The following is a 10778-nucleotide window of genomic DNA, read 5'->3' on the forward strand; positions in this document are numbered from 1 at the left end:
TGAATTCTGAGTTACAAGTGTTGTCTGTTCATATGACCTCTGCAAGAAAAAGTTCTAATGAAGTGACAGACTTTGTGTAGAAAGTAAAGGGGGTGAGGCGAGACGGTCAGGCCAAGGCATTGGCTAAGAAAGCCAAATATTCAGGCAACTTTCAGGGATCCTACTCTAGAGGTTCATGGAGGCCAACACTAATTAAGTCCGCCACGCCTTCGGGGGTAGCAGACCATCTTTTGATCGTATATGTTACAACTGTGGAGAACCTGCGCATATGAGGAGAGATTGTCCCCACCCGTGCATGATGGATTCCGTAGTGGTACCTGCGGGAAATTGTAATAATGGTCGAGAGCATCCACAAGGTGGGCGAGGAGGAAATCAGCGATACCGTGGAGGTAGAGGAAATGGTAACGCAAGCAGGGGTAATGTGTAACTAGACAGGGAAGTTGCTCGTCATGAGGATAAGGCTCAGTGTTATGCCTTTACGGGAAAGAATGAGGCAGAGGCGTTAGACACAATGATAACATATACTATTCTTGTCTGTGACCGGATGACTAATGTGTTATTCGATCCATGTTCTACTAATTCTTATGTATCCGTGCAATTTGCTTTCGAGTTTGATATGATTTGTGATATACTTGATGCCCCTATCCATGTTTCTACCCTAGTTGGAGAGTCTGTCATAGTCACCCATGTCTATCGTGCTTAACCTATTTTATTTATGGGTTTTCAAACTTGGGTTGATTTGGTGATTTTGGATATGATTGACTTTGATATAATCTTAGGCATGACTTGGTTGTCCCCCTATTATGTTGTGCTTAATTGTAATACTAAGTCTGTAACTCTCGAATTCTGGGAAGGGAAAAATTAGAGTGGGAAGGGGTGTACAAGCCTTAGCAAGATAAGATCATATCCTCCATTCAGGCTAGAAACTGGTAGGGAAGGGTTGTTTGGCTTATTTGGCTCATATTCGGGATGTTGAGGTTGAGTCTCTGTCTATTGAGTCTATTCTGGTTGTGTCAGAATTTAGAGAAGTGTTTCCTACAGATTTTCCTAGTATGCCTCCGAATAGAGATATAGATTTCTGCATTAATTTAGAACCTGATACTTGTCCTATTTCCATCCCTCCATATCGCATGACCTCGACAGAATTAAGAGAGCTTAAGACTCAAATCCAAGAGCTTCTTGATAAAGGATTTATTCGTCCTAGTGCTTCCCCATGGGGTGCTCCAATTTTGTTGTTTAAGAAGAATGATGGTAGTATAAAGATGTGTATAGATTATCGGCAATTGAATAGGGTCACCATTCAAAATAAGTACCCATTGCCACAAATATATGATCTTTTTTACCAATTGCAAGGTGCATCGATTTTCTCCAAGATTGATCTAATGTTTGGTTTCCATCAATTAAAAATTAGGCATGAGGATGTGCCCAAGACAATGTTTAGAACCCGCTATGGGCACTACGAATTTCTAGTTATGTCATTTGGGTTAACTAATGCACCGGGAGCCTTTATGAATGGGGTGTTCAACCTATTTCTTGATTCGTTTGTTATATTCTTTATTGATGATATTTTGGTCTACTCGAAAAGTGAGGAAGAGCATGCCGACCATCTTCGTATTGTTCTGGGTGTTCTTCGGAACCAAAGGTTGTATGCAAAATTTTCTAAGTGTGAATTTTGGTTGATTTCGGTTGCATTGTTGGGGCATGTAGTTTCGAAAGAAGGGGTAATGGTAGATCCCCAAAAGATTGAGGCGGTTAAGAATTGGGTTCGGCGTAGCTCTATGATGGAAGATAGTAGTTTTGTGGGGCTCGCTAGCTATTATCGTTGATTTGTGAAGAACTTTGCTTCTATTGACAATCACTTGACTAATTTGACCAAAAGGAGATACCATTTGAATGAACTGAAAAATGTGAGGAGAGCTTTCAAAAGCTCAAGACTCTTTTGACCACCGCACCCATTCTAGCATTACCAGTTGAAGGTAAAGATTTTATTGTTTATTGTGATGCTTCACATTCTGGTTTGGGTGTTGTGTTGATGCAATATAAGACAATTATACCTTATGCATCGCGTCAATTGAAGGTGCATGAGAGGAATTATCCAACACATGATTGAGAGTTGGCAGCGGTAGTATTTGCTCTTAAGATCTGGCGACATTACCTCTATGGTGTTAAGTGTGAGGTGTTTATTGATCATCGTAGTTTGCAACATGTGTTTACTCAAAAGGATCTGAATTTGAGACAGCGAAGGTGGATGGAGTTACTCAAGGATTATGACGTGACTATTCAATACAATCCGGGCAAGGCTAATGTTATGGCAGACGCTTTGAGTCGAAAAGCGATGAGTATGGGTAGTCTAGCTTGCTTGAGTGTAACCAAGAGACCTTTGGCTAAGGAAATTCAGACCTTGGAGTCTAAGTTCATGCAGTTGGGCATCTCAGAGAAATGTGGGTTGTTAGCTAGCATTGAAGTTAGGGCCACGTTCATTGAGGAGATCAAGGCTAAACATTTTGAGGATGAAAACTTGAGTGAACTTAAAGAAGAAGACTTCGATGGTAAGGCACAAGAGACCACCCTTGATGCGGAAGGTGTGCTCAACTTTAAAGAAAGGATTTGTGTTCCTCGAGTTGATAACTTGATTAAAAAATTGTTGATCAAATCCCATGGTTCACGATATTCTATCCATCCTAGTGTGATCAAGATGTACCGAGATCGATTTGAAGCGAATTTATTGGTGGCCAAGCGTGAATAAAGACATAGTAGAGTTTGTGGCTTAGTGTCAAAATTGTCAACAAGTGAAGTATGAACACCAAAGGCTGGCGAGTTTGCTTTAGAGAATGCCAATTCCGGAATGGAAGTGGTAAAAGATAGATGGATATTGTGGTTGGTCTTCCCAAGACTTTGGGAAAGTTTGATTTTATTTGGGTAGTGGTTGACAGATTGACTAAGTCAGCCCATTTTATTCCAGTAAGAATAGATTATAATTCTGAACAATTGGCTAAAGTGTATGTAAAAGAGATAGTGAGGTTGCGTGGGGTGCCCCTTTCTATCATCTCAAATCGTGGTACCCAATTCACATCTAAGTTTTGGAGAAAGTTACATGATGAATTGGGCACACAACTCACTTTTGGTACATCCTTCCATCCCCAGATGGACGAACAGTCAGAGAGGACTATTCAAGTATTAGAAGACATGTTGAGGGCATGTGTGATTGATTTTGGAGGACATTGGGATAAATTTTTACCTTTGTGTGAGTTCTCCTATAATAATAGTTATCATTCCAGCATTGATATGGCACCAGTGAGGCACTTTATGCAAGGGGATGTAGATCACCCATAGGATGGTTCGAGGCTGGAGATGTGCAACCTTTGGGGGTCGATTTAGTGAAGGATGCTCAAGATAAAGTGAGGAGTACTCAAGCTAAGCTTCTAGCATCCTAGAGTAGACAACAAAAGTATGCGGATCATAAGGTAAGAGATATTGCATTTCAGATAGGTGAAAATGTTCTTCTTAAGGTATCCCCCATGAAAGGGGTGATGAGGTTTGGTAAGAAGGGCAAACTAAGTTTGCGATACATTAGTCCCTTTGAGGTTCTTGAATGTGTAAGGCTCATGGCCTATAGATTGTCTTTACCTCCTAACCTATCGGGAGTTCATCCAATATTTCATGGATCCATGTTGAAAAGATATCATGGAGATGGAGATTACATCATTAAATGGGACTCAATTGTGTTAGATAAAGACCTACAATATGAGAAGGAACCAAGTGCAATTCTGGATCGTAATGTGCGTAAGCTGAGGACCGAGATTTAGTCCGTTAAAGTTCAATGGAAGCATCGTCCAGTCGAGAAAGTTACTTGAGAAACCGAGAAGGACATGCGAGACAAGTATCCCCAGTTGTTCGTCGATTCAGGTACTACTCCATTCTTTCCTTAGCCTATTTTCCTAAGTTTGTCACTCGGGGATGAGTGATGGGTAAATTGGTATCTATTGTAACGACTGGTTTTCGTTGTTATAGAGAGCCAACGGGGAAAATTTTTGGGCCGGAAAACTTTTTTGTAGTAACTTGGAATTTCCCAACCTAGTCCAGATTTGGACAAAATCGAAGTCATGAAAGCCTAGGGAAATCTGGTAGCAATTGGGTGATTTAATTATGAATTTCATCACATGAATAGATAGTTAAGACGTTAAGGAGCCCGTACGACTTTACAAAATTGAATTCGGGTGAGTAGAACTCTCGAAACTGATCTTGGCGTGAACGAGTAGTTTCTGGGTGTCATTGGTTGAATGTGTGTTGGAAATGGGGGTCTTGGAAATTATTAATTATTCTCACTGTTTCCTTGCAAGCCGCTGAGGTGGGATTTCTGCCCCCAGGGCAGGGCCGCTATAGCGTGGTGGGTGCCGCCATGGCGGGGCAGACGCGACTTAAAATAAAAAGTAAACCCCAAAAATGTTTTATTCTGCAATTTTTGAACTTGAGAGCTAAGGAATGAACCTAGGTCTTTTCTTGACAGTTTTCCACCATTCCTGAGGCCAAAGGTAAGATTTTCACTCCCCAATTCCATTTTTCGTTTGTAGAACGTAATCTAATGGGTAATTATCGATGAGGGAGGGTTTTGATCTGGAAATAAGAGTAAGAAGGTCTCCTGAGATGACAAACAACTACCTCACAAATCTCCATAGGAAAACTCGGAAAAGAAGAGAATAGAAAGTATCACAAAGATCCAGACTCGTAACCTACAAAAATGTTGAAGCAAGGGGTGAGTACCAACTCACATGGTACTCAACAAATAAAATTCTAAACACAAACTAAGGGAATATAATATGGATACTCCTTACCACCCCAATCGAACCTCCATAACTACAACCTGCATAAAACCAGTTCAACCTAACAGTTCACAATTTTCATAGCTCAACAACAACACTCTAACAATTACATATCCTCAACAACAAACTCAATATTCATCAATCACAAATTCCACAGAAATGCACTCACAAGATGAGCAACACAAAAGATCAAGTTCACCAATGATAAAGATGTGTAATGAATTGCAATGTCAAGTATAGTGATGCATGTCTGACCTAATAATACACACCCTCTATCTCTCAGTCCGCGACCCATGGGGGACATATCTGTTCATGAATCCGTCGCAGTGTGCGACACGACCCTCGATAATAAAATTCATCGCGGCATGTGACACATCCCTCGATAATAGAGTATGTCGCGGTGTGCAATACTTCCCTCGATAATAGAATCTGTCGCGGCGCGTGACACGTCCCTCGAAATGGTACATCCTCTTTAATTTCTTATTTTTCCTCAATTCACATAGCACTTGTCACAACCATGTCTCAGAACCAATGCAAATGACATGTTTACACAAATAATGAAGAGATGAACATTTTCATAATAATGAACAATTCACAACAACACAATCGTGATACAACATTAACAATGAATTAATAAGTCTTTGAAACCATTCTCAACACATCACACGCCAATAATTAATCACATTGCTTTTTGGTACCCCCTTTTCATCATTAAAATTATTCAATATGGACAAGTCAACCCATCACCAAGTCCTATTCCTCCCCAACACATACCACAAGGAAATACACGATTCTATACACGTAACAAGGGTTTAGAAGTCCACTTACCTCAGTTAATCAACAATTCACTCCGGAACATGAGCCTTCTCCTTTCATTGATCTTCCAAATCAATGTAATCTATTCAAATAAATAATCACACTAAGATTTTGAAACTAACAACACCCATATTATTATATGTCTAGTTTAGACCCAAAAATTCACTCAAATCTACAATCAAGTTCCTCAATCTTGATGTCAATTGATATGTCAACTCTCATATTTCCAAAATCCAAATCTAGGGTTAAGTCTTAATTCTTCCAGTACCATAAATTTAATAGTATTCAAATAATATATACACCTAATATTCAATTACCTATCTTAATATATCAAAACATGAATAATAATGTGATAACCAATAAAAATAATCCAAAATCGACATCAATTAATTATGCACCATTACTGTCAACTACGAAAATGCTCATTAACTTGATTAAAAATTGATTTATTAATCTATCTTCATCCCATCATCACATCATCATTGTCTTATGATTTCCCCTAAAATCATTTTGTCGTAATTCTTTCATAATTTGACACCTCAACTAGTAACAATCACGTGCACAACAACATCGATTCATTTTGATTCTTGCCCATGATATAATATCATTTTCTTTAAGAACACTGCACAATTTGTTCATATCCTAGCAACATATAATATGTATAATGGACTGAAATTTTGAAGCTCTCACCTGAAAGCCGTCATCACGCCGCAGGTAATTTCTGAACCCTTTTCTTTTCCTTTCTAAAATAAATCATACTAACTTATTGTTGGGTTCTGAAGGAGTGAATAGGGCGTCATGCGGAAACTTACAATTTACAAATCATATAGTTGATAAATCAGATAACAAAAAACTTATACTAAAAATCAAAATATTATTATATCAAAACTAATATAAAGAAAAACATTGAAACTTTAGAGAGAATAAATCTCCCCATAAACAAGAATCTTAAACAACTACATTGTGGATGTTATTGTTATTGTGTTAGAAGAAACAAACCTATATTTATAGAGTCGTAAAACCTTTCCTACTAGAAAAAAAAACTAGCTACTCCAAAACCTTTTTCTAAAAGGAAAGAATAAACCAAATATGAAAGAATATTATATTTTCCTTTCAGGAAAAGTAAAAACATTTATGGTAATGTTTTGTCTTTTCTTTAAGGAAAAATAAATCTTAAATTATGGTAAGAAAATCAGGACAAAACCCTAACAAATCTTCCCTTTTGGCTGGATTTTCTTGACAAAGCTTGATCTATCTTCTTCATTGCATGACAATCTTGTTCTTCACAAAATCTCCATCATTGTTGCTTGTCATGGTTAAAAATAAGATTTAAAATATATGGGTTAAAAATGGTTTAAAAATATTTCACTTTTATTTTTAAAAATTGCAGCAACATGAATGTTGAAAATATGGTTCAAACTTCTTCTCCACATGTAGCTAGACAAAAAATTTCATTATCATCAAATTGATTACAAATTGATTTGAAACCATCTTGAGCCTGTCTTCAACCTCATTCCATTGGACCATTGAACCATGTGATCTTTGAACCATGTGCTTTGATACCACTTGTTGGGTTCTGAAGGAGTGAATAGGGCGTCATGCGGAAGCTTACAATTTACAAATCATATAGTTGATAAATCAGATAACAAAAAACTTATACTAAAAATCAAAATATTATTATATCAAAACTAATATAAAGAAAAACATTGAAACTTTAGAGAGAATAAATCTCCCCAAAAACAAGAATCTTAAACGACTACATTGTGGATGTTATTGTTATTGTGTTAGAAGAAACAAACCTATATTTATAGAGTCGTAAAACCTTTCCTACTAGAAAAAAAAACTAGCTACTCCAAAACCTTTTTCTAAAAGGAAAGAATAAACCAAATATGAAAGAATATTATATTTTTTCTTTCAGGAGAAGTAAAAACATTTATGGTAATGTTTTGTCTTTTCTTTAAGGAAAAATAAATCTTAAATTATGGTAAGAAAATCAGGGCAAAACCCTAACACTTATTTTACTATATACATGGGCCAAATAGTATAGGGTACTAAAATAAATTAGTAACGGGTCATCACAGAACTATTTTTCCCTTATTAATATACTCATTTATATAGAAAAAAATAAATTTATAGACACCTTCTAGAAATACTTAATTGTATAATAAACTTTAAAGAGGGATATTCTTATGTAAAAAAATTTTGCTTTTTGTAGTAAAGTTAAAGTTAAATGAAAATTATGTAACAAAAAAATAAAAAGTATTTTTTTTTTATAAATTTAATGTTCGATATCATCAATAAAATTTATCCAAGTATCTTCAATTTCACTCTCTTAGTTCTTTAAATCTCTATCTACCTCTATTTCTTTTTTAAAAATATGATAATAAAATAAAAATTGATTAGTCATAAAAAATACTAGCTCAATTTCATAATAACTTTATTGTAAAAAAAGATATAAGAATAGGAAAGTGACGAATAAAAATTGCGGGCATAACTTTTATCGTTTAAAAAGTGAAATCTACTTCGGTCCATTTTCTAATAAAAGAATGTTTTATATAAATATCATTTGGCATGTCTCATAATAAAATTTATCGTATCAATAATAACTTTTCAGCCACAATAAATTATTTAAAATAAAAATATTGTAACTAAATAAATATTTTTGCTTCAAGTTCTCAAATTTATGGCAACAGTTAATGATATAAATAGATTTTCACTATAATAAATTTGTGGTTGATCATAAATTTGTCACACGATAAAAGTTATTTTAGCAGTAGTGATCTTTTAATCATAATAAATTATTTCAAACAAAATATTATAGATAAAACTATATATATTTGCTATAATTTGTAGAAAAAATTGTAAAAATAGTTAAATGATATAGCCACAATTGTTTTATGATTCAATTTTGGCATAATTAATATTTACTTTGAGTACAAAAAAGTTATGACAATAATTACTTTAATAGTTAGAGAAAAGACATAAAGTCACTACTGAAGTTGTCCCGGATTTTCAAAAAGATACCTTACTAAACAATTTTGAACATATACTATTATATCATTTTTCAATCAGCCCCAAATTTTAAGAAGCAAGTGTGTTCACACACTAATCATTACATGACATGTGTTAATTTAATTAAAAATGTATTTTTTTTTCATTTTAAGTTTTTCCTTTATCTCTCTTTCTCTCTCTCTCTCTCTCTCTCTCTCTCTTATTTTTTGACTTTTAATTTTGATTTATCTTAAATTTCACTTCATCTTCCACCTCCCACTTTCAAGTGTTTCCTCCCTCCATTTTCTTTGTTTTCTTCACCTCCCACCCCTCATGTCAAATTGAACCCCACTCCCATTTTTCTTTCTTTTCTTTTTCTTCTTCTTCTCCGGTCAAATTCTTTATAGAATTCATACTATTTTTTTAGATTTTATTGAATTATTGAAAACAAAATTAATTGTTTTTTTTTAAGAAAATTTAAAATTTTGAAGGTATCATCAACTACTCATTTTCATATAACTTCAAAATTAGAAATGATAATTTTAAAAGAATCAATGAATTTCTCAAAAATTGAAAAAACTTAATTGAAATCGGATAAAAAAACTATATGATACTTCCTAATCATCTGAAAATCTAATGGGTTTATCAAATTGTTTGAAATGTAATAAAATATTTAGATAAAGTTTTAAAATTAAAGAGAGTAAAACTAACAGTAGTAAAAGAAGGAAGGTGAAGTTGTGATAAAAATGGTGGCATTGAAAGTGAGAAGCTTCAATGGATGGAGATAGCTTTAATATATTGTCCGAAAATTCTATTCCCATAGTTTTTATTAAATCTTTTTTGACTTTTTCCATGTATGATACAAGAAGTTCTGATTTGGAGATAGCTCCCTTCTTCATTTGTAGTTTCCTTGTTATTTGTTTAAAAGGACTGATATCATCTATGCCTTGTATGACCTCTGGTTGACGCTTACTAACGTCAATGGAGTTGTTAATGGAGTTTAAAATCTCCTGTCCACAGCATCTCTCTGGAGTAATTTACTCCAAAATTTTGTATGGAATTTTCTCCCTTAAGCAAGGGAATACTTCCTCATTCATTTGGACTTCTATTATCCATTTCATTATCCATGGAATAGAGAATTTTATGAAAAAAATACATTAATGGCATTCCTTTAAAATATATATCATCTTTTTGTAATTTTATTAATTTGGGTGATACATCAACCCATTCTGCATATAATTTTTTGTATTCTTCCGGGAGTATATTCACAGACGGGCCATATAAATTCCACTACTAACAAAACCAATTTGGTATATGTTGTTTAAAGACATAGGAGCATATTTTTATAAAACATGAGTGCTTTCTATTAGCATTCTCATATAACAAGGCTTTATTAAAGCTTTCGATATAATCCCAATAATAAAATTTGACCGCAACCTTTTGCTCTGGATGGATATATTCCCTTTCCTTCATTGTACGTATTCCCCATTCCTCTAGGGTGAAAATCTTTTTTATAATAAATTTTGAAAAGTTAAAAACTTTTTTAGTATTTGAGACAAACCAAATAACAATTTGCAAAATAAAGGTAGCTTGTATTATAACGACAACTGAAATACAAGATCAAGAAGGAAAAAAACAATGGAACAGTAACAAGGAAAGAAGAAATTAAGGAGATGAGAAAACACAGATCAGGGAGATGAGATAACAAGACTCAAATTACAAATCCTAATTAATTCTAATCTTCGTTTGCTATTTATGAAATCTAGTACTTCACGAGCCACACGTTCTTGCCACTTGCCCACGTTCTCATCGTTTAGTTCCCACTATGAAGTCAGTTAGCCTTGTTGAAGGGGTTCTCACGCGCTTACTTCTTTTCAAAACCCCACTCTCCTGCTAAGTGTGTTTCTCCACGGTGGCTGCTGATGTGTCCTCCAAGTCAGCTTGTGGGGTCACAACAACACTCCCGTCCCGGAAAGGAACCTTGTCCTCAAGGTTCATAGAAGTCTCTGGAATAATGTTGGCTGTATCGTTTAGGTTCAAAGGAGTAATTTGTTGAACAGGGTTACCTATACAGCATTTGAGCATGGATATGTGAAAGACCGGATGGATGCGAGCATCATCAAGTAGTTCTACTTTGTAAGCTACATCTCC

This window comes from Solanum verrucosum, unplaced genomic scaffold (assembly GCF_900185275.1).
Source record: "Solanum verrucosum unplaced genomic scaffold, falcon-dt-bn FXZP01000442.1, whole genome shotgun sequence".
Taxonomy (NCBI): domain Eukaryota; kingdom Viridiplantae; phylum Streptophyta; class Magnoliopsida; order Solanales; family Solanaceae; genus Solanum; species Solanum verrucosum.